This window comes from Lepidothrix coronata, unplaced genomic scaffold, assembly GCF_001604755.1.
Source record: "Lepidothrix coronata isolate B3197 unplaced genomic scaffold, Lepidothrix_coronata-1.0 Scaffold83, whole genome shotgun sequence".
NCBI classification, from domain to species: Eukaryota; Metazoa; Chordata; class Aves; order Passeriformes; family Pipridae; genus Lepidothrix; species Lepidothrix coronata.
The window spans coordinates 1,471,442-1,496,026 of record NW_016690263.1 but is presented as its reverse complement, the minus strand read 5'-3'; the positions used below and the strand labels follow the sequence as shown (position 1 = coordinate 1,496,026).

The window sequence follows — 24,585 nt, the reverse complement described above, 5'->3', positions numbered from 1 at the left end:
GACTCTGTTATAATTACATGGCATGATCTGGTTCTGATCAGCCCTCCCCACCCTAAGTAGACATCCTCTCAGGTTCCTCCCCCATCTGGCCTTGGCTGGAGTCATGGGTTTGTTGAGGCACAAGTCAGTAAAGTCAGTATCATTTCCCCCGGGCATTTTCTACTCATGGTTCACATTCTGGTCACTTTACCTCCTCATTGGTAGCTTGCTAGTTAAACAGGGTATGGCTCTGCACAATATAAAATAACTTTAGGAACAAAAAGGGTTTTCCTTCCACACACTGGGACAGGACAAGTTGGCAACTGCTGCATTCTTTCTGTGGAATTGATCTCAGGCAAAGGGACAACAGCATGTCAGTTTTTCTACAGAGGAATGTTTAAAAGTAGGTTTGCACAGTGCACACATATGCTTCTTTCTTGTCCGGGCACTGCACTAGCTGAGAAAGACTTCTGGCCATGGCAAGGCTGGAGTGCTGTGTGGTTGGTGCTTTCTTTTCCTGCCCATCCCTGGTCCTCTACCAAGGTGAGGCTGTTTTGGGCTATGCGTAAAGCCTGGTATACAGAGAGAGGCAGGCCTGCTCTTCTCCTGTACATGGTTATGGGTCAGGTAAGGTATGCTAGATCCCTCCACTTTGCCTAGCCATCTGATGGAGATGGAGGGTGGCCCTAAAGTGGGCTGGCTGCCCCTCAGTTTCAGGATGGAGCCTGAAGGACAGTACACCAGCACACTGAGGTGATCACGGGAGATATCTGTGGGGAAAATACTGAATGACAAAGTTTGGCAATAATTAGTGCATATATTGGCTATGGTTTGCTGGGGCTGAACTGTCTGCATACTGTAAGAGCAGGAACACTGGGGGAGCTTGGAGTACCACTCTGTGGGAAGCACGAAATAAAGGATGGATCAGTATGGAGGTGTTGCATTTAAAACAATGCAGGTAATGGGAACTAAGCCAAAAGAATGACCAAAAGCTGGTCTTTGCTTCAATAACTTGAAAATCCATATTACTTTTCATGCCCTGCATATGCTAATGAAGTAAAAACTTGTAGATACCAGACTCTATCTTTGTATCCTGGGACAGTCAATGGGCTCTTCTCTCATAGGGACACCCACTGGGTAAGACCTGAACACTTGGCTATACTTAGTGCTTCTTTGGGAAATTCAGAAAGCAAGCTTGTGTTTGTGATCAGACTTCTAGTGCTATACAGTCACCTTGCAATTTAATGTATTTGTCGCTGGCTGTATTATTTATATTTTATGTATTTATGCATGGTTCTGCAGACAGTGTATCACTAGCAATCCGGTAAGACTATTCTGCACATGGCTGTGAGAGTTATTGAATGTGACTGGACTTCTGGTCTGGCCATGAGAGTTCAAGCTTACAGCAATCGCACTATTTGTGAATCCATAGCCGTGGTAGTTCTTATTGAACATGAGTGGACTTAGAGTGCTGCATTGGCTCTGCATTTCTGCTGCATAGTGTTGAATTGACTATCATTCAGAAACTAAACCCAGCTGCCCCCAGCCCCTCTGATACCTGAAGACCACCTGGAATGCAAGGAGGTTTATTTTCTGTCTAAATCTCCTTCCTCTCAACATAAAAGTTAGCCTTACTCTTAATACAACAATATCTGATGCAGGAGAGTTTACTGAACTTCGCAATCTACAAACACAAGCTTTTATATTATGCAAAGACCTGTGGGATAGTTCATGGCGCTCCTTTCAAAGCATGGGATGAACACCATTATGGGCTTTGAGAAGGCCGGGGTACTGGACTGAGTCTGGCAAATGAAACATGCCTCTGTGAGCTGTTAAAAGAAATAAAATGGGCACAGCCAAAGTAATAGTTTGTCTGATTTTAGAGCATATTAAATTGAAATTAAACTTCCAATATATAATATTACAGGAACACATTCTGTTTCCTTTATGTCCCATTATAGCGGTGATTAAAATAGTCAAAACTATACATTACACTGTCACAATAATGAACAAAGCTAAATGAATATAAATATCTGCAGTAAAATACAATGAAGTCCTGTGGTGCAATGGTAATGTTAGTCATTTTTGCATGAATAAATTGAAGTAGAGTATGAAATTCCATAACTCTGCTATGAAAGTCTCCAGCCAGCATGAACTGTCAAGTCTTTGCAGGACTAGTCTGTTGTAAATATTTATCACTACTAATTTAATGTTTAGTTATAAAATAAACCTTTTATTCTTCTGGGTGATTTCCTATCTGCACTGTGTTCCATATTCAGTCTTTTCTGGAAATGAAAGTTTGAGATGTGATTCTGACAGGGTGAATTTTGGATGTAAAAATCAAAAGAGAAACAGTTGCTCTAGTCTCTTACAACAACTGATTCAGCACTTGTGGCTGATTGCTGAGAATCTTTTGATGTTGAATTGTATTGGCCAGATTCATTGATTTTTTAAGACCAGAGAACAGTATCATTTGGTCTCAGCTCCTCATGGCACAGACACCATGTCAAAAGAATTGATTACTAAAATAAAAATGTCAGCAACCTACAATCATTATTCTCTTGATTACTAGACTAAGGAGTCCTTTACTGTGCAAGTCTTCTCCAGTGCAAACATGTAGAGAGGATAAACAAGACAGCTCTTATTGTGATGGAGAAGTAAAAAGTACAGGGCAAGATATACTTTTCAAACCTTTGTCCAAAGTCTTTCCAAAGACTTTCCAAAACATTTCCAAAGTCTTTCTGATTTAAAATGCAAATTCTGAACAGGTATATAGATTTTCTAGTACTTTAATTACAAACATGAATTCAGATGTGCTAGCAACATTACTATACTGATGTATATTTGTAAAACTGGAGAACCATGTAGTTTGGGAGGGATCTCTAGACCTTGTCTGGAACAATGTCCTGCTGAAAGCAGGGCCAGGTAGAGTGGATAACTGAGGGTAATCCCCTGCCTGTACAAATATTACCTTAGACCAGTGCACTGGAACTTGTATTCAGACGTTATCTGCCATGAACCTTGATCCTTTTTCTAAGTCACCTCTTGCAAGGTAAGCAAGTGCTGACTAAAAAAAGAATGGTTTAGGTCTGTTGACCTTTTGGATGCAATCTTCACATCTTTCTGACAGATTCCCAGTCCACGCTAAAATGGCATAAAGTAACTCCAATGCATTTCTAAATGTGCTGTTAATGGTACCTTTGGCATGAAGGAATCCTGAGATGCCCCAAAGGCAACTTTGTGTCTCTCTTTGCTATCCCTGCCGCAGGGACTTGTCGAGATTACTTTGGGGATGGAAGAAGAAACCAGGAGTGTCATTCACTCCACGATCAGTGGCTGGTTGCAAGATCTGTAGTTTTTCTGCTTGTATGGAAGAATTCTAGCTTGTGTTGGGGCTTGCTTTGACTTTAGGTAGCTTCTGGAAGAAGGGGAAGACATTGGTTGCTGCCTTGCAGGGGGTGCCTGGAACAAAGCCAGAGAGTGTCCTTAGCCTAGTCATTTGTGCACCTTTACATCCCCTTTAATCCAGACTTAGTAGACTGAGGAATTCAACATGATAAATACTGCTGTGACAGTAGGTCATGGACAGAGCCCTGCTGCCAGGCTCTGGGGCTGCACGAAAAAATTCTTTGAACTTAAAAATACCCAGGTGCCTGCGTCCCAGGTGAAATGCTCTCTAAAGCAGCAACTAAGCATTTTGTATAGCCAGGAAGCTTTAAGAGTTCTTGGGTAAAAACCGTAAGTTGGAGCAAAAAAGAGTCACATTTCTATATCATGGCTGAAAAGTCCTCATACAAAAGGAATACGCACATTCTTCTAGGAATCTGGAGACAGTAGAAAATGTTTCTTCCTATTTACCTGGCAGATTATCAGGTGGAGATATTAAGTTCCTGGCCTAACCACTTTTTTGACACATAAAAGGACATTGTCCTACTTAGAGTTCATATAAGATTACAGTTAAGTGTTTTGCTCTTTTCTGGTACTTCTGTGCTGGCATCTTCAGCAGGTTATGCTTGAGCCAGTTTTTTTTTTTTTTGGTCTTTTTTTGAGGCATTCACTATTTCTATTTTTGAAAATAAAGTTGTGAAAACTATGTCAATGTCAAATACTGGGTAAAAACTGCTAGAGGTGATTGGTATTGGAATGTGGTTTTACAAGCTTGTATAATTTTTGAAAGTGATTAAAAAACAAGAATAGAAATTCCTTTCATGATATGTTAATTCTTTAAAAAAGTAGGTTTTCTTTGTTCAGCATAGATCCTTGAAGAACTTCAGCAATCCCACTAGAAACCTGATTTTATTAGCATTTTAGAATAAATACTTGTGGAAAAATACTTTGAAATTTGTTGTAGAACTTTGGAACATAGCTTTACTTTACTCATCCATAGCAATGTCTGATCTTTTAAAATGAAATGAGAATTTTGCCCAAATTGACTAAATGACAGGGATCATGTCATGGTCATTTGCAAGCTGATGTCTGATGGTACTGTTAAAATAATTAACATGTAGCTTTAAGTCATTACTGCTTTTTAATATATGGATTGATCCAGGAATTTAATAGTTCTTGTCCTAAGCCTTGGATTTGATAATCACAAGGTTTTGGTCTATGTTATGATCAGTGCAATGACTTTTTCCAGGGAAAAAAACTTTCAGGAAAAAAAGAATTTTCAGGAAAATGGAGCTTTAATTTACTGGGAAGGCAGATTTCTTCACATTGCATCACTTTGAGCTGACTTTCCCTAGTACCGCTTCTACAGTTTCTGCTGACTCTGACAACATATTAAAAGGCAAGAGCAGCAAGCAGTCACAGGACCCTCAAAGTATGGGGAGAAACTGAGGAAATCTTTAGGGTTGAGCAGTTCTTCAGGATTGTATTTCTGTTACCTGGTCCATCAATTTATTTCCAAAATGTACCTATATATATAAAAACCCCCTTACTATTTTCAAAATATATTGAAAGTGACATCAACTCACTTAAAAATCTTAATTGTGAGGAGAAGAAAGAGATTTTGAACAGCTGAACTAATTCACTTTAAAATCCCCATGACTACAATTTCAGCAATAGGAAATATCCCTACAAATGAACGCTTTGCCTTATCTCTGAATAATTGACAGTGTTACTTGTGCCACTATCAGAATGGCTTACTGATCAGAATTATGCACCATTGCTAGTGAGTTTTTGCAGCAATTCCCAGGCTGGCTGTGTCTAGATCTGGGTTTACACCTTTTAATATCAGGCCTGGAACTAATTCTTCAGTTTCAGGAAGTAGGTACTGGGGGACTTTAATTAAAAAACAGAGAAGAGAGTTAAAAAGCTTGTGTTTCAAAGAAATAAATTAAAACTGAGTATCTGTATCAAGGTAGCACTCTCTTTGTATATGAACAGTCAAGGAATCTGAACGAGAGGAAATGGAGTGAAAACGCTCATTTAGATCACAGATTAAAAATAAACAGATAGTCTGAACTGAATTAAACTACTGACATTTAGATTAAAATGTAAAAGTCTATAAGAAAAGCATATACATTACTGAAATGCCCTAAGATCATCATCAAAACACACCACAGATTTATGTACTTCTGGAAGGTTTATTAAAAATACACTATTAAAAGAAGAATAAAAGATGACTATAGTATTTTTGAAAACTAAGAAGAACCAAGGAGATACCTACCTGACACAGAAGAACATACAGCAAACACTCAACAGGTTATATTTATTTAAATGATGAGTAAACTGGAATATTACTGACTTAACTTCTCGAGTTACTGTTGACTCTTGTAACTTTGGAAATTAAAATAATTTGTGGTGATTTTCTTATTGATTTACTTAAATCATGAATGTTATATTAAACATAATTTTTCTAAAACTTCTGAAACCCGCAATAGAGAAACTTGTTTTCAGAGTATTCTCACATCAACTATAAGAACAAATAAAAGGGAATATAGAAACCACTTAGTGAAAAAAAAGAAACACAAACAAATCCAAAGGAAAAAAAACCAAAAAACCAACAAACCAAAAGAATGCTAACCGGTGGTAAATCTATATGCAAATGAATACATTTTTCTATAATTCCACAGAGACAAGCATTTATAAATTTCATAGAATCATATAATAATTTGGGTTGGAAGGGACCTTTGAAGGTTATCTAGTCCAAAACTGTGCAATAAGCAGGGACATTTTTAACCAGACCAGGTTGCTTGCAGTCCTGTCCAACCTGAACTTGAATCACGGATGGGGCGTACACCGCCCTGTTCCAGTGCTTCACCAACCGCATTGTAAAAAATTTCTTCCTTGCATCTACTCTGAATCTATCCTCTTTTGGCTTAAAACGATTACTCTTTGTCCTATCATGACAGGCCCTGCTAAAAAGTGTGTCCTCAAGTTTTTTTTAAAAATTACATCCAAATTACTGCAAATTATTTTAGAGCAAATTCATAGCTTTTCTTTGAAATTGTTAAATTAATTCACAATGCAATCTATAGTTTATAGCTGCCAAACTGAAATTAGATTACATAAGGTAGGCACCTTCCTTTTTATAAAATGGAACCAGAAAGTGAAACTTTTTGAATTTTAGGGGTCTCCATGCATTATTTACTATAGACTTAATGTACAAATGCAAACTATAAACATTCTTCTACATATGGCATATCTTAGTAAAGCCACTTTATCTACTTATCTAGTTATTGTCCTACCTGGAATTTAGGTGTATGCCAGAAAAAATAAAAGCTCAGAAAAATAATGACAGATGGTATTTCTTTTAGTGTCATTTCCTCATCTGCATTACATAGGGACAAACTGTGGCCCTGTAATCACTGAAATGTATCCTTAATGTTACAAACTTCACATGTTGAGCTTGGGTCAAAAGACTTAACATGAAGAAAGTTAACATAGAGGCATGTTCAGACACATTATCTTAAAGAAAAATATGATAGCAAGAGTACTACTCTGCATTGTTCTGATTGTGCCTAGGCCTTTTACAGATCTGAAATTAATGAAACCTAACAATAACCTGAGATGGCATTACAATTTGTTTGTGGATCCGAGTTGAAAATCTGAGCTATAACAATGAAGAATTAGTTACAGTAAAAGGCAAAAGCACCTATAAATTAGGTGTACAACTTGTAAGTTTAAGGCACCTGGTGCTAAGAATGGGATCCAAAACCAGACCAGATGCTCACACTCCCCTTAGCAATTCATGGAGGCTTGCTATTCAAAGCACCATCTGGTGAATGGAAAGTGACGTAAAAATACCCAAAGGAAGTTTGGGAAGCCACCTTGGAGGACAGGCAACTTTACATTTTAGTTCAAAGGGCTGAATACTGTGGAAAGTCATCTAGGAAAACAGAGAAGTGTGTATGTTCGATGTGGTATTCATCTTTTCTCCTCACAAGGTGAGTATTCTAGATGTAGGTTTGGCTCAGCTCTGCTGGGGATTATTTGCAGTGCTTGCATCTTAATATATTAATGAATCGTATGTGCATCATGGGAAAAATTTGGATCCTAGTGGAGTTACTGGCAAACATCCCACTGACTAAACAGGAGACTTAGTTGAACCCAGTGAAGACAAAGGACACTAATGGATTCCTGTAGGGCGTTTCTCAGCAAAAATGACCTTCCCTGCAGCTTCCCTCCCTCTCAAACAAGGCAACCATTAGCTGTCCCATCAACTCTTTAGGTACTCCAGGTAATGCATTTAACTGAAAAGAGAAATGAACTGTTACTTTTATTTTGCAGACAAAGCTAAAATGACACTTTTAGAAAAGTGAAAATAAATGTTCTTTTTTAAAGCAAAGAGGAAAACCAACCAGTCAGTTTTCTGAATGCAATCTGTGTGATTAATGTGTCTCAAAATACAGACATTTCTATAAAATATTAATCACTTCACTTCTGGACTGTACTAAATTACATTTAGCAGTTTTGAAATTCCTTCCATATATTTTTATGAGCAAATAATATTTATTAAAATTTTTGATCATATAAAGCACTTCCCGTATAATTTTACTATTTTTGTTAAAAAATGTGACTTGTTTGCCAGGCACAACAGAAGTCCAAGGAGCTTTCTAGGAGCAGAGATGACTTTTGTGAGCAGGAATCTGAGGGATGTGGTTATTTTTCCTTATAGCTACAGTGTACAAAATTTCAGAAATGAATGTGGAAGAGTAAATTATTTTTAAAAAATATTTTGATTTTTAAAATGATATAATCATTGTAGCTTCTCCAATTTAAATTATTTACATAGGCAAGTCTATATTAAAGTTCTGAATACAGTTTAAATGCTTGATTTATCTCATAATACCCAGAATGACTGAAATGTGCTTAATTTTCTGTTTTACTAAAAAGAAAAATCCCCCTAATTGCAAAAGTAATTTGGTGCCATACTAGTTGTTTGATGTAATAAGGTGTATCGTTCACAAATACATCTATCACTTAAACACGGTTATTTTCTCTTTCCTTTCAGTCTTATTAAGATGAAACTTGATAAATAGGATTAGATTATAAGAAAACAAAATGGTAATAATGACAGCTAGTGTTTAATAAACACCATATTTTCCCTTATTCATGTGTTCAGAGATAGAGAGGAGTGCCACACCTCTTTCATATGCACAACAGATTCACTGTCAGACGAGGAAGAAGTTGGCAGGCTCATGAATACGCTAAAGGAGGAGAGCATCTGTTTAGTAACAAAACCTTCCTAGCAGAGCCTTTCAGCCACTTGCTGGACTCTTTGACGTGGTGCTTGTGAGAGTGTGCTCACACGTGTATGTAACTGGAAAGGCAGGAATGCAGAAAAAAAGATCACGGCGGAAGCACTGATTGACATTTTTATAAAAGGGAAGTATTTTAAGATTTTAAATATGAAAGAACTGTTTTCATGACTTTCGGACACCAAATGAGAAAAATGTCTGTGTTGTTGTTTATTGGGACAATTCCCATAAATGCATATGCATGTAAGTTGTTCCTACTCAGCAGAGCAGTTCTCTTGACTGTAGTCTGTAAAGTCTGCATATGGAGAATGGGAAGAACTGCGTATCTATTCAAGGCTATTATGAAGACATGGCTGTTCTGCATCCTTCACACAGGTTAAAGAGCCACATACACTTTTTGTGAAAAAATAGAACACATGGGCTGGAACAATAGGTTTCTACAGAAATATTCCATAGTTATATTTGTTTGCTGTTGTTCAGGACTCCAAAATACATTCTTCACACTCCAGATTTAAGGATCTGAAGGTCTTGGTTTTTTTTTTTTTCCAAATTTTGGCAGAAAAGACCTTAAAAAGATATGTGTACAACATAATGTCAAAAATTCCATTACATGAATAAATTTTGATTTGATATGTATTCATATGAATCCATTCATATGTCATTTTACAATGACAACAAAGGATCTTTTTCTTTAATGTAGGTGCATAATAACATAAGCTTTGATTTGGCAACACCTTTTAAGACATGTTTGCTCAACTGACTATTTTCATGCATATGTGTTTTGATGAGTGATTTAGATGCAAAGTATTGGGCATAGGCATATAGAACCCATTTCAGAGTCATAGCTCAGAATTCAAGTTTTAGAAGCACATGTTCTTACTGTTTTACTATGAGCTCAAACAGTCTGAATTCTCCTAGTCTCACCTGACTAAATACTGGATTCACAGCACTGGGCAAAAGAACAGAACTGCATATCTATTGAAGGCAATTAGCACCTGTTAGGAAAATGCTGGCTGTTCTTTGTTCTTCACACTGAAAATAAAAGAGCCACATAGAATTTTGGTTAAAACCAGAACATATATGCATAAACAGCAGATTTCCAGAAAAAGTATTTGTTTGCCTTTGCCCAGGATTCTTATACACATAAAAAAAAAAAAAAGCGCCTATTCAGCCTCTCCAACCTTTAAGGTAAGATCCAGCAATCCTTTCCAGCATACTTGTTTCCCAGCTCTCCCTTTACGTCTGGGTAGGGAGGACACAGGCACATACGGTCCTATAAATGCAATTTGTCTTGAAAGTGTTGCAACCTACAATCAACTTCTTGGTAATTGGTGAACATTCTTTATATTTATTAGATTTGCTATTCAAGACTATATATATAAGTAAAAGATCTTTACAATGATAGTTTCAGTAGTAGAAGTCGGTATGATCAATGGTGTGATCACTTTGTAATATGTTGGTAAAATAAATGTCTGCCCTGCTCCTTCCAATTTAAAGGCAATGTTGTCTTTAAATGTCCTCAGATGTTTGCAATTTGGAGGATCTGCTCTTCTTGTGATATTAAAAACTGCAGTCTCTGACAAGGAAAGGTGCTTGCTCCATAAGAAAGATTGCTTTAAAAAACAATGCTTAGCACTGTTTCTTTAGAAATGTAACATTTTAGCATATTTTTCTTGTAACATCTAAACTGTTAGTATCTGATACGACAACAGAAATCACCTTGTTATGTTTGGAATTTGACCAATAATATTTAGTCAAATGAAGTGATGTATTATTCATGCTTAGTTAGGTCAGCTGAACATATTTCAGCCTTACCGTGTTTTCAATCATCTTGACTAGTGTCATAATATTTTCCATCACCTCTCCCGAAGCACATTTAGCACCTTTTTTCCCCCCCTTTTAGAAAAAGAAATTCTCAATTACAGCTGTGAAGCAAACAGGCAACTGAAATCCACCCATTTCCTAAAGCTCTATTATCCCTGAGGCATCTGAAACAAAAACATATCAATACTAATTACTTAGCAGAAAGCAATCAAGAAAACCTTCTTACTTTCAAATCTCTCTTCTCCCCACACTCCTATAACCATGTGCCTCTATACAGAAAAGCCTGAGCTGTCTGAAAGCACACAGGGAGACAAGATGATAGCAAAACCAAGCCTCCTTTATGACCTTGACCCCATGAGTCTTTTCTGGTATCTTCCTCTCACAGATCTCTCCTTGTTCACCTGTGATAAGTATAATCTCTTCTCAGCAGCTCCCAGTGCTTCAACTCACTGATTTCAACAAGCAAGCAAGCAACAGAAGAGGTGTTGTTCATACAAATCTATCCTTCTCTCCCTTCATCAGACTGATGCCTGCACTGAAATGAGGTATCATCACTAAGTCCATAGGAACTGGTATCCAAGCCTGGATTGCAGCAGTGGCCTCTATCAACTGGACAGGGTGCTGCGGGCAGGCCTGTTGCAAGACTCCAGCGAAGAGTGCAGGGTGCTGTGGAGTGCTCGGTCCTCTCCTGAAGCCAAGGCTTCTGTGAGGCTGGGCTAGAGCAGCCAGGGTTCTGGGACAGTTAAAACTGGCTCATTATAAGTAAAATAACAACTGAAACAATCCTCTATTTCCTTCTGTATGTTGAGCTAGGCAATCGCTCTCTCCTCAGTGTTTAGGTTTCATTACTATATATATATTAAGCGCTAAACCTACTCTGAAAGGGTTTTCTTCCCTTTCTTTTTCTAAACTAATACGTACATATAAGGTGTCTTTTTAACTTTCTTCTCCACTTAATTTTTAGAAGAACTGGATTCCATATCTTTGCTCACTGGCTCCCTCTCACACCCTTGTTAGATCTTTCTGCACTCCTCTGGGATTTTCCAGTCCCTGGGAGTCATGGGCTTCACACTGGCAGAGTGGAACTTAGCATGGTTTAGAAAAAGCCAGGAAGTCATAGCACAAAGAGCTGAATACGTGAATTATGTGAAGGCTTGACTTTGCATAAGCCAGGTTCAATGCAATCATCGATCATGCTCCTGATGTTCCTTTTGAAATGGTAGATGATCCAAATTAATAAAAAACTAATGATCAATGTAGTAATAAATTTAAAAATTAATAAAATACTTGTTTAAAAAAACACAGCCCAAAAACCTGAACCTCCACACTAGAGTAAGGGTGGAGATTAGAAGAAAGGTAAAAAAAGTGGAAATTTCTTCCTGCTCTTTGGTTTGTCAAGTGTACTGACTATCGGAAAACCAGTAATGCTGGTGAGCTCTCCCCTTAACACGATGAGATTATGCAGTGATGCAGGTCTCTCAGTAAGTAAATATATTTATCTAAATGATTCCTATTAGAAACCAAAGAGGTTTTCCTTATACTTTGAGATGATGGTACAATCATTTATGCTTCTCTTTTGCCCTCTCTTCCCGTATACAAATGTTTTTACACACAGCACAATGAATTAACATGAGCATAAATAGTAGAACAATTTCAAAGTGTGTGAAGATTTTCTCACAGAGAAGGTGCTGTAGCATTGATTCTTAAACTTTATGCAAAACAGTGCCTTTCCCCTGAAGTGAGACAGACCTGGCAGTTCTCCTGTTTAATGAGGGATTTTGGGGAAGAGGCCTGAAAAGCAGCTTGTAGTAAAATAATATGTGCAGATTTCATATTCTGCAACCACAAAGAGCACATTGATTTTTGGTTCAGGACACTGGTAAGATTGCTTGCTTTGCACTTCCAAGTGGTGCTACAGAAACAATTATGGAGAAGCGAGGGCAATTAAGAAAATGCTATACCTGTGAGAACTATGTGCTCATCTGATCTATGGTTTGAAATCCTGCAATTCCAGAAGCATGGGTAGATAAGCTGTCTCTTCTCATTTGGCTTCAGATCACCAGAATCAGAGAAAACTGATGTACAGGCTTCTAGATACTTACAGCGTGCTTACTTTATTTGTGTTTATAATCAGCCTTTAAAGTATGAGGATATTTCTAAGATGAAACCTGCTACAGGGAAAGGCTCAAATAACAATTATAAATAACAAATGTTGCAAATCATTAATGGCTTTCTTTTGAGTTTCTCAAGGTTTACTAAAACATTTCTCTGAAGTGCCTTTCTGTATAATTAACAAAACACTAATCTAGCTGAGTTATTAATCAGTTTTCATTATTACACTTTATTTTGATGCTTTCTCTAAGTCATTCTCTGCATTCTTCTCAGTCATTAAAAAGATTTTTTGAAATATTTTTTCAGACAAATATTCACAAATATTTCTGGACTATTTTAATAAAATTTTATTTTAAAAATACTTTATTTTAAAATTTTTTAAATTTTAAAAATGAAAGAGCTGCTTTCATTTATCTTACTGCTTCATTAGAGACATAAATCTTTAAGTAGCCCTATAAATCTAAATATTATGCTCTCATAAGGGCATAAAACTACCTGTTTTCTCATGGATTTGCAATTTTCTCACCACTTTCCTGTTGGAACTTTATAAACCTTGCATGTCTTCTTAATGTGCATCTGAAACAGTCCATGGGTATATCTCTACCCAACAGTTAACATTAGACTGCAAAGCTTATACATTTCAAAAAGTCTAGGAAAAACACTGTGTCATAAATCTGCTTAGAACCCTGCTTGCTGGTTCATTGGACATAATTCTTGACTTTTTGTAGCTTTAAGCAAAATCAAGGGGCTTAATAAACTCTGCAAAATCATAGCAAGCTGCCTGCTGCAGCCTGCCAGAACTTTGCATGCTTCTGGAAGGCCACCAGCAAAGGGAGTTTCTGCACATAAGTTGTCTCTGATTCTGGTGACCTGAAGTGAGGAAATCTATATGAAAATCAATTTCTGGCTTTACAGTCTTCCTCTGTTATATTAATTTTGGAGGTATATTTAGGGTCAGAGAAAAGAATTAGCTGATCTAATTCTGCCCAGAAATCCCTTCTTTTCTTTCACCAAGGGCTGTTTTGGAGCTGATGGTGTGTCTTATTGTGGACTAACATCGTAGGAAACTACTTATGCCTGTTGCCTTTCATCTGGTTGCATGCCTCTTTGTGAAGAGAACCTCCACATCTCTGTAACTAATGGTGTTGCCAACTGCTTCTAACTGAGATGCTCCTTGCTGTCCTTGGATGCTTCAGGTTTGAGCTTGCTGGGAAAAGTTTCTTCCTCTTCCCAAGCCTATTCGCCTTGCTGAGGTTTTTATAAACTAAGATAGGATCAAAGTAGGTGATACAACCAATTCCTGTATTAGAGGTCTTCCTCTAATGGAACTTTATGAAAATTCTCTAATATGAACTGCTTAAGGTAATTAATACCTAAGCAGTTTTAGAAGGATACAGATCTTACTCCTTTAAATTTCTGTTAAAGCCAATAACTTTCAAAAGGTTTTTCTTTTTATGTGATTATAAGGTTTTGATTCTGGTTATGTGAAATGGGGCTTAATCATCTAAGGTATTTATTTTGAACAAAAACAACAAAGCAACAAACCACAAAAAGCTCAAAATCAGGTAATTCAGATTAAAATTAAGTTCTGATTTTAGGCTTCTTTAGCTTGCCTTTTTTTTTTTTTAACTAGGAGGTGACTGCAACAACTCTTGAACAGATGCTGCGATTACAGTGTGAAATAATTTTTGATTTCTTTAAGGTGGGCCTTCTTAAGATGAGTATTTCTAGAAATAGTCTCATGTAAGGCAGTGTTCACGCTAGGCTGTCCACTCAAATTTAACATGAGAAGGTTTAGCTAGTTAGAATTTTCTCAAAAATTCTAGTTTACAGGTAATGTGTCTTTAGAAAGGATCTGATTTTGTAAATATTTTAATTTCCTAATTTTCAGATATGAAAGTTCAAGATGTGCATGCGATATGTAAAATTGTACAGAATCAACCATATTGTTAATAAATATTATGATGACAACTCAAAACTTGGACTGTGCCAGCAATAAGATTGCTAGTAAAATATTAATTTATTCATTTGTATGCATACATATAAGCGATCTTTAGTAATAAATGATGCATAGAATATGCATTTCTGCATGCACAGAAATATGTTGTATGTGCATGATGCCCACAGATACCGTCCCCCGTGGTGGATAGAGTAGATTAGCACCTATTTACTATTTTTTTTGCTGTGCCCCATGCCTCACCTGCCACTGCCTGTGGAAACCCAGCTCCAGAGGCAGGAGCGCGAAGCTTCGCAATCCCATCAGTACCTAAGTGTGTAACAGGCCTTATGTACAACCCTGGAGGGTTCTGAGGATGGAAGAGGGGTTTCACCTCCTGCACCACGTGCAAACAGCAGCATGTAAGGACTATGCCGAAAGCTTGTGCTGCCTTTGGTTGCTTAACCCGACCCTGAGCTACCCGTGGATGGTACCCCTGCGAGGGATGTCAGGGATGTCCTACAACAAGCAGCCCACAGAGCAGGCCCCACTGCCAGCCGAAAGAAGTGCTGTGTTACACTGGCTAAACCTGGGAAATGTTGGAACTAGTTACGAGCGCTGGCAAGAGAGGAGGGAAGACAGGCCTGACCGAGGCAACATTTCTGCATCTTTTAATTCCATCGCAGTCCACCGCCATTTTCCTCCTTTAGAGGCAGGGCTGCTGGGTGTACGGTGAGGCGGCGCCCCGGGGGTCTCCGTCCCTTCGGCGGGCCGATGGCCCGGGATCGAGCCCGTGGCCGCCTGCGCGCCGCTCGCGCTGGGGCACGGCGGCACCCCGGCCTGCGCCGCTGTCCCAGGCGGGACTCGAACCCCCGGCCCTCCAGCAACCGGCTGCCTGCGCTACCCGCACGGCCACCTGGGCACGAGCGGGGTACCCCAGCCGCGCGCGCCCGCCCGGGCCGGGCAGGGAAGGGGGGCGGGGCGGCGCGCGTGCGCGCGCAGCTGGCGACTGGCCGCGCGCGCTCTCCCAGGCTTCCCAGGGAATCCAGCGGCAGCAGGAAGAGGCGCTTCCCCGCGCACGCGCAGCTGGCCGGGCGGGCGCGCGCTGAGCCGCGGCGGCGGGAGGGAGGGGGGAGGGGAGGGAAGCTGCTGAGGTAAAGTTAGGGGGAGAGAGAGACTCCGTCAGCGAAGCGAGAGCCGGGGAGGCTCGGCGGCCGCCATTACTGAGCCGAGAGCGCCGGGGAGGCAGCGGAGAGACGGGACGGGGCTGCGGCGGCCGGGAGCGCTCGGGAGCTGCGGGCCGGAGAGCGGAGAGAGCCCCGCGGGGAGGAGAAGCCGCCGGGGGCGCCGGCGTGGAGAGAGCGTCCCGGGAATGCTGCCGCTCCCGCCGCCGCCGAGGAGCCGGATCCCGACGGCGCGAGGTGAGGGCAGGAATGCGGTCCCGTGGGAGCCGGCCCGGCCCGGCCCGGAGCGGGGCGGCCGGGCCGGCAGGCGGAGGGGAGCGGGGGGAGGAGCGGCCGCAGCCCCCGAGCCGCGGCGGGCGCTGCCTGCCCAGCGCGGGGCTGGGCCCGCGTGCGGAGCGGGACCGGCCCCGCGCCCCCGCACAGCCCCCCCGGCACCGCCGGCCCGCAGGGGAGGCAGGAGGGGCAGGGAGCGGAGCGCCTGGTCCCAGACAGGTGATGAAGGCCTGAGCAATGGGAGGGTCTGAGCCTGCTGTACGAGGCTGCCAGCTGGTCACGGCTCTCCAGGGAGGGAGGAAGGCAGGAAGGGGAGCTTCCCTGCTCCTCTCTCCTTCCTTCCTCATTCCCTTCTTCTCCCTACTCGTTCAGCTTCCTCCTTTCTTCCATTCTCACTACCTCCCCCCCCTTTTTTTCCTTTCTCTGTACTTCTTTTCATTCTCATTATCCCCTGCTCATTCGCACCTTTTCTGTTCTTTCCCTCCTCTACTACATTTGAACACTTGTCCATTCGTCTCCTCCTTCCTTTCACCTTCAAATATTGCTCGATATTAAATTTCACAAAACTTCACTCTCCTAATGATGTGTGCATTTCTGTTTTTCCACCAGGTGGATTTTAAGGCTTTGGAATAGGGTAGTCAGTTGCAGTGGTGCAGCTTGCAAGCATTTTGAATCCCTTAAACCAGCATAACCTTTAGACTCTCTCCACCCAAGGGAATCACCAGAGACATACAGATATAATGCCGTGGTGTTGTAAATATAGGACATAAGGAATATAAACCACTATTTTAATTAGAAATAGAAGCAGGACTATATAGTTATAAAAGGAAGACATACTTGTCACCTTCTCCCCATAATACACCCCACCCCTATGTACCCCCCTCTTTTGCCCTCCTGTATTGCTTTTCATATCAGCGTGGAATATTTCCTTAATAAGTAGGAGGGAAACGTTTTTAATCTAGACCAAAATAGGCCTGTGGGGGTATGTGTGTATTCTTTACTGTCATGCAGATAACTGGAGGTTTTTTTTTCTTAATAAAGATTCTTGACAGAAATTTGAAAACTCTACACTGCAGAGTAAAAGCAGTAAAGAGAGAACAGCATTTGCTGGTCAATTGGACGTCCATTTTAAACCTGTGCATTGAAGCCAGTTGCAGCACTGATGCCTGTATACTTATTCTATAAATGAATGAAGAGTTAATAGGTGCTTTTTTTTTTCAGCTGTGCTGTCTTACCTTCTGAAGGTTCTTTGGCATGACAGTCGTTTTCAGCAGTGATATCATTGACCAGAGTTAACTGCCTTCTAATAAAACCCATACTTATTTATAGTACATATCTAAAGCAAGGATATTACAAATATTCATCCAGGTACATTTTTATGAGGGTTTATTTTCATTTTTGTGCTGCTTTGAAAATTATTTTTAAGAAGTATTAAAATTCTTAAAATTCTATGGTACTCTACTAAAACTCAGTGTTGCTAGAGCTTAGGAAGTATGATGCAAATATGGTAGTTTTTAAAAAAAGTCTATAGTGTTAAAGTAACAAATGCTTAAACAATTTTGATACATTATCACTAGCTTATTTTAGTATAAGTTGCTTTTAAGCTCGTAACATACAGAACTGAAGTAGCATGCTTTTTTTTTCTCTTTTTTTTTTTTTTAAAGTATCCCTATCTAAAGCAACTGCCATTGTTGTAAAATGGTAAATAATTGCAGCCAGATGCCTACCACTCCCTGGTATTGGACTTTACTTTAGCTAAGGTGTTGCATGTGTAACACAATCCAATTAAATACTTTAGGCTCAGACTTTATTCTTTTAAAATGCTATATTTAGCACTAACAGAATCAAATGCTGCACATGTTTTTCAAGCTAAAGATAAAATATGCTTTCCTAAAGCCGTAGGTGTTTTTTCCATGTGCAGACTTTGTAGAAAAGAAAAGCACTGATCATAATAATAGATTGTTCTGTGTAACTTTCCCTGTTGGGACTTGTTATTTGAGTAGATGGTGCAAAAATAATTCCATTCTGTTTAATAAAGATATTAAAAGGATGTTGATGATATCTTAAGGCTTCCGAAAGTACTTTCTTGACACAAGATAAATCCCATGTACTGGCATCCTTCAGGAATATTTTGTATAAAACTTCAGAATACTCCCCTACGTTTAGTAGACTACTACATGGTGTGTTCCTAGGATTCCATGCATCAGGCATTCTTTGGGGGTGACACCCTCTGACCTTCCCTGAGAGAATGGAAGTTTGTGAAGCCAAATATCCGTCGCTAAGTTCTGCTGGCACGGTGACGTCGCTGAGCAGGCTGAAAACAGGCACATTTCTGGCCATGACGTAGCTGTGCGAGTGAAGCCCGTGGTGCATTCCTGCTCGGTGATAAGGAAGGAATGCTGTCCAGAGGGGCCTGCCGCGGGCTCGCGCCGCTAGGGGGCTTTGTCCGCGCGGCGCTCCCGGGCCCGGGGCCACCCCGCGCTGCCTCCTCTGCCCGGGCCCCGCAACTCGGGCTCTGACTGACCGTTTCCTTTCGGGAGGTCCCGGTTACACTGGGAATTGTGTCCTAGGAATGCCAGCATCCCCCCTCCCCGTATCTGTGTTACTTCTTTCCTAATGGGCACACACAACTCGTAATCACTCCTTAATCACTTCATTTATTTGTTGTTTTTTCTTTTTTACTCTGAGAATTTTTAGCCTAGCGGTCAACGTAAGTGAGCTGGAAGACCATTACATTTTACAGATTATTATTTGAACCCCCTCATCACTTCCTTATATTTACAGTTTCAGTGAAATATTTAAAGAAAAGCAAGTTGAAAATTCCTCCTAGGAAAATCTGAAACAATCATCATGAAGTTACTTTGAATTTGCATGCTAACTGTGTTTTTCTAGTCACTTAACACCTTTTGGAAACCAAAACTTAACACCTATTGGAAACCAAACCAGAAAACTGGTTCTGCACACTACATTTTGTGGTAAATAAGAGTTGTTTTTTTGAGTTAGAATTCCCACGCAATTTTGCAACTCTGCATCAGTTGACATACAAACATGACAGAAGAATGTTCACTTTAAAAAGCAAGACCACATGCACAATTTTTTGGAAATGTGTATATTGTTGTATTTTGGCATTAATTTATTTAAGTTGGCTAATTATCATGCAGAGTATTATTTGCTGCTTACATATACCTTTTCCCTTGCTCATTTCATAATTTTAAAAAGTGGATAACCAGTGTTGTCGTTTTACGCAGGTAGAAATGACACATATGGCTTGTACAAGGTCAAACAACAAACTACTGTTTGAATTAAGTCTCAGAACTCCATGATGTTGAGTCCTAGCTTCTATACTGCAGTTACTCATGAAGCAAATAATGTGAAATGATCCAGATATGTGGATCAGTGAAATTAGTTGAAGTTGCTGTTACCATGATGTAAATTTTCATATTTTTTTTCCCCAGAAAAAGCATTTTAGCCCCTTTTCTGTCCTTACCTTGATCCCTCCTTTCTCGTTGCTTCTTTTTCTTTCTTCTATTTTTATAAGTTCTTTGATGAATTGGCTTTGTAAAATTACTCCATTAGTTCTTTTGTGTTCTTCCTGAGTAACTCTGTAAATACACCTGATCAGGTAGTCTTGCCGTGAGAAACTTCTCTGAGCACTACCCATACCTTTGGTAAGAGCTTATCCTTTGCAAAAGGAATTAAGAGTTTATTTTTCCTGTAAACTTGCACTGTTTCCTTTCCTGTTAAAATACAGGCTTTGAACCTATATTGAGTGGTTTCAGATATTCAGAAATCTGAAGATAAGTAACTTGAGAGGCCTGAATTCAGAATACTGCAGTGCTGGTAATTTGAACCTTTTCAGTTTACCTGTTTATTGTACCCTGATCTCACTTACTTAGATTGGTGTTTTTCTTGTTTTTGTTTGTGTGGGGTGGTGTTTGTTTTTTTTGTTTATTTGAGTTTTTGTTGGGGTTTTTTTGTTTGTTTTTTTTGTGGAGAGCAACAATGATAATAGTGCCTCTGGCTTGTGAGATTCATATTTTGTTTTGATTTTAGAAATAATGTTTAGGCCCTGATTTAATTTTAGGTAATACACTGGTGGTCTTCAGTGTATTGTTATTGATAGAAGACATTTAGTGAACTTAGTAGGAACTAGGAGCTTAGAACTTCTTTTTTTAAACACAATTTCCCTGTTTTGCTTTATAATATGAAGTTGGACAGTTGGGGGTTTTTTTCCTCTTTTTTTTTTTTTTTTTAATAAATTGATTACTTTGCTTTTGTATGCAAAGAATTATCTAGGCTACAGAACTCCCTTAGGGATAGTAGTTGTTATCATACTAACCACATCTGAAATCAACAGTGGTTGGAGTAATCCATTCTCATCCTTCATTTACCTAGCATGATTAATCCACTTAATACCACTTAAATTGTATTCCTTTTCAGTCACAGTATCACTACTGAAGGCATTTCAAGATATTGTCCTTTACTGTCTTGTTGCTTTATTGAGCTTACTTTCTGATAAGCAATCTGGATAATTTTTTTCCTCGTGTTGGCTGGTACTTAGCTAATTTTACCAGAGAGTGTTGCATTTACCTTTATTTATAAATAAGATTTCGAGTACTGTTACTTAATTAAGGTTACCAGCACTTGTGAAGGCAAGAGTATTGGCATGTGACTAAAGAGCAAGAGACACATTAAGTGGTTAGGACCTCAGCAGACTTATATGATTTGAAATTGTTGATAGGGCGACATTGGTATACTCTCTATCTGGTTTCATTTCTACAAAGGATTTTCATTTGAAGGGAAGATTTCTTATGCTTGTTTGAGTGAAAAAGAGAACTCTTGGTAAATACTGAATGAGAAATGACAACATTACATTAAGGTTTATCAATATATTTTTTTTAACTGGTTGTTGAAGGGAAAACAGTTTAATTGTTATTCTGTTATGTTTTGGATAGAGCTGTAGTTACTGATGGGCTGATAGGGAATTTGGGTACTGTACTAAATATTTTCCAATGCCAAGTTTTGATTCTCAAAAAGTAAGAAGTGAGGAATGACTTGGTATAAAAACTTGGAGTCACGGTCCTTGATATTATGAATGCACAGTGCTTTCAGACTCAACCTCCAAACCATTTCAGTGATACCTATTGTGTTTGAATTTACTTTGTGAACTGCTGCAGAGGTCGCAGTAACTTTCCGTTGGTGTATTTGTATACCTTGCAAAGCAGACTAGGCTGTGATGGCCCTTTTATTCATGTGTGCCTTTCTTTACTTGGCCAGGTAATTTACAAACTCTATGGCAAGACTGTGGTAATTAAAACTAACCCTGGAAAATACTGATCCATGAACTTTTGTGTCTAGACAACACTACAGAGTGAGTAAAGGACTCGGAGAAAACACTCTTTATTTTCCCTGTTGGCAGTTGCTTAAATAGTTGATGGTCATAAGCAATTCTGTAGACTCTTTCAGACAACACATTGACTTCAGCCATGTTAGGTCTAAAACATTTTTAGATTCAAAAAGCAAATTTAGAAGGTGTTGAGAAATATTCAGAGTGTTTATCTGTAGGTGATTTTCTTGACTATGGGCCCATCTACAAGTTCCTGTGCAGCCACAATTACTAAATAATGATAGGTGATTAATTGTTCCAGTATTTATTACTTGCTATTAATATGGCATTCTATTTCAATGTTTAGAATTCAGCTCAGAAGACTTCGGGAAACACTATTTGAAAAATAGGACTTTCTCTGGCCTCTTAATGCTTCTGACTGATCTTGTGGAGGCCTGTCTTTGATCTTTCTCTAGTGGCAGTGTCCCCCAAGCCTCAGATGCATTTCTCTCCCTCTGTCTGCTCTTCCACATACTGGGTTCTTCAGAGTCCCATAGTCTGTTTCCTTGTGAGCAGCTGTCTGCTCTGCTCCTCTAGCTGTGGACATAAAGGAGTGTCACAGCTAGGAGGTAAGGGCAGGGAGCAGCACTTACCTCCTGTCTTCTCTTTCAAGTGATAGAATTTAGCACTGGAGCTTGGCTAGGCTTAATGCAGGACTGATGACCTGTACCTATTGATTTTAGTGTTGTTTGATACCACAAGATGAGTTACTATTTTGCTGTTAGTTGCAGCGTTATGGTGGTATAGGTATATTGTTTATTAGTATTGCCAAACCTTTTTTGTCCAAAAGAGAATTTACTAAAGCTTAGACTTTTTCAGCTAGTTACATTATTCCACAGCAAGGTGGAATTTCTAATAATATAATTGTAAATGGCAAAACAAGAAAAAACTCTCCTGTACCATTTTGATGTAATGTTTACACATAGATAGCATGGTGCTGCATATTGCTTAAAAATGATACCTTTGCTTAGCTGAAAATAGCTTATGTAATGATCCACTGCAAGTGCCCCAAGTTCCTGTCCTTTTCTGCATCATAATGTGTGCATCACTGGCCTGGCAAAGTCTGGACTTTTTGTGTATGCAAAGGGAAGAACAGTGGAAGAGAGTTCCGTTTTTGGTTACTTCATAGTACCATCCCTGCAGTAAAATCAACAGTTAACAAAGTTATACTAATAATTTGTACCTGAGTTGAGAATTCAAAATCTTCAAATATGATTATACTTTCAATTTCTAATTTGTCACAGTTTATGAGACCTTTTAATGTAGAAATGGTGTAGTACAGGTAAAAGAGTTTTGACGTAGATAGTGCTTTTTTCTAGTAGTAAAATATATGTACATGTAATCAGACTTAGATTAATTTCATTTATTAATTTCATTTATTTTGTACTTACTGACTGTGCCAACTTCATCTTAGAAAACTATGTTCTAGATAGTTTAGAATTCCAAATTCTACAAGTGATTAGTGATTTTTATATCTCACATTTTGTCTGTTATCTGAGAAACTATATTAATTTTTTTCAGAAGAGGCTTCTGCAACTTAGGTATTGTTAAAATACCAAGTTGAACTTTAAATCTCAGTTGCTTAAGAACTGTGCCCTCTCTGTCTCAAGTATTATTAGCTGTGCTTGTAGGATTTAAACTCTCTAAACCTAGAGGAAGACCAGCTTGAGCTCTTGAGTTTTGTTTATGGCTTTAAAATGAGGAAAATGATCCTCATGCATAGGTGAAATGTACCCTCTCTGATTGCCGCTTCTGCTTTCCTAAAATTGAAACTTTTAATGATGCTTACTTTTTGTTTTCAGATCCCTCAGGGAAGGACTTACTGAAGGGCACTGTTTAAATGTGTGACATCACTGCAGGAAGATCACAGCAGGATAATAACCATCTTGCTTTGCACCTTTTTTTCCTAAGGGTAAGTTTGGGCTTTAGGCGCTGTGTTTAAGGGGGGAGGTGGGTGAATAAGTACAAGATGCTACACCTTATTTTCTTTATAACTGCATTTGGAAATACAGAAGTCTGTAGAGACAAGGTCCTACAGTTCATCTGTAGATGGTCAGAGATTCTTCCTGCAGTGATGTCATACACTTTGTATCTTCTGAGTTCTTCAAAATTTTCATGAGAGATATTATTTTCAAGTCTAAGATTGAAATTACTTGGGGAAATCAAGCAACCCCTCCTTTGAATCTGTAACAAAGATGGAGAGGGGGAGGTGAAGTAATGAATCGTAGTGTTTACAATTTGTTATAATTGAATTAGGCAGATTGAAGTAAGATAATGGAACTAACTTACCATGAATTTCCAGTGTGTATACTTTAAAACTGTACAAAACCATAAAATACCTTTGCATTAGTGGTATAGTGAAATGGAAAGTCTTCCATTTGGGGAACAATTTAATGATGATTACATATTAAATGCAAAGCCATTATAATGTCAGATTTTTACCAGTTTTATTACTTAATTAACGTATATTTCATTTTGTGACTTTACTTTGTACAATCAGGGCAAAGTAGAAACTTTATTAAAAAAATAGAAAACCACAGTGGTTTTAAATATTTTCAGTGATTCAGCTCCCACTATGATGAAAATCTTCCATGTCAGAAACTTTAGGAGAGACTGATGTGTTTGTTTTCCCTTTGTCAGTGTCCCATTTCACCTTACTCGTTGTACTTACTCACTTAAAAATGTATTGATTTAACAAGACATTTTATAGACGGAGGAGGAACAACTTTTGCTACGTGAGGATGTAGAGTATATGAAAATATTGATTGTTTTCCTGATGAAATATAATAATCCTATGGATGAAGATTTTTGTGTTTAGTCCACATCACATCTGTATTGTGCTGTGGCAAACAGAAAACATTTTATGGTGAAAGTGCTGAATAAACTTTTCGTTCTAACAGTGTGAATGATACTGCTATGATAAGCTTTGCTTTAGAAAGAAAACAGTGGGTTTATTTGTAGTAATATAAATAGTGGCTTGTAAAGGATGTTACTTTTGCTAAGTATTTTTATTCCCAGAGCCATTTTCTGTTACTTCTAAATTCTGTCGTTTGAGTATAGTAAACACAGTGAAAACAGTGGAACGTTCTCTTTTCTGAATGTCTTTAAATAATCTGATTTAAACAAAAAATAACTCTACAGCATAAAAGTTTCAGTTCTTGCAATCTAAAAGGTCTCAAGTATAAAAAA

The 24,585-nt window shown here is 38.8% G+C and overlaps 1 protein-coding gene across 3 annotated transcripts in view; it reads left to right on the top strand.

Moving 5' to 3' along the window:
* The first annotated feature begins 15,667 nt into the window (after positions 1-15,667).
* ARHGAP5 (Rho GTPase activating protein 5) overlaps positions 15,668-24,585 on the top strand; it is a 48,060-nt gene continuing 39,142 nt past the window's right edge. Inside the window, exons 1-2 of one of the 3 annotated variants that reach the window (XM_017820437.1) lie at positions 15,668-15,974; positions 23,199-23,308. The gene's annotated coding sequence lies outside the window, so the exon portion shown is untranslated. The remainder of the gene's footprint in view (positions 15,975-23,198; positions 23,309-24,585) is intronic. The other 2 variants (XM_017820435.1, XM_017820436.1) reach the window with 2 other exon arrangements.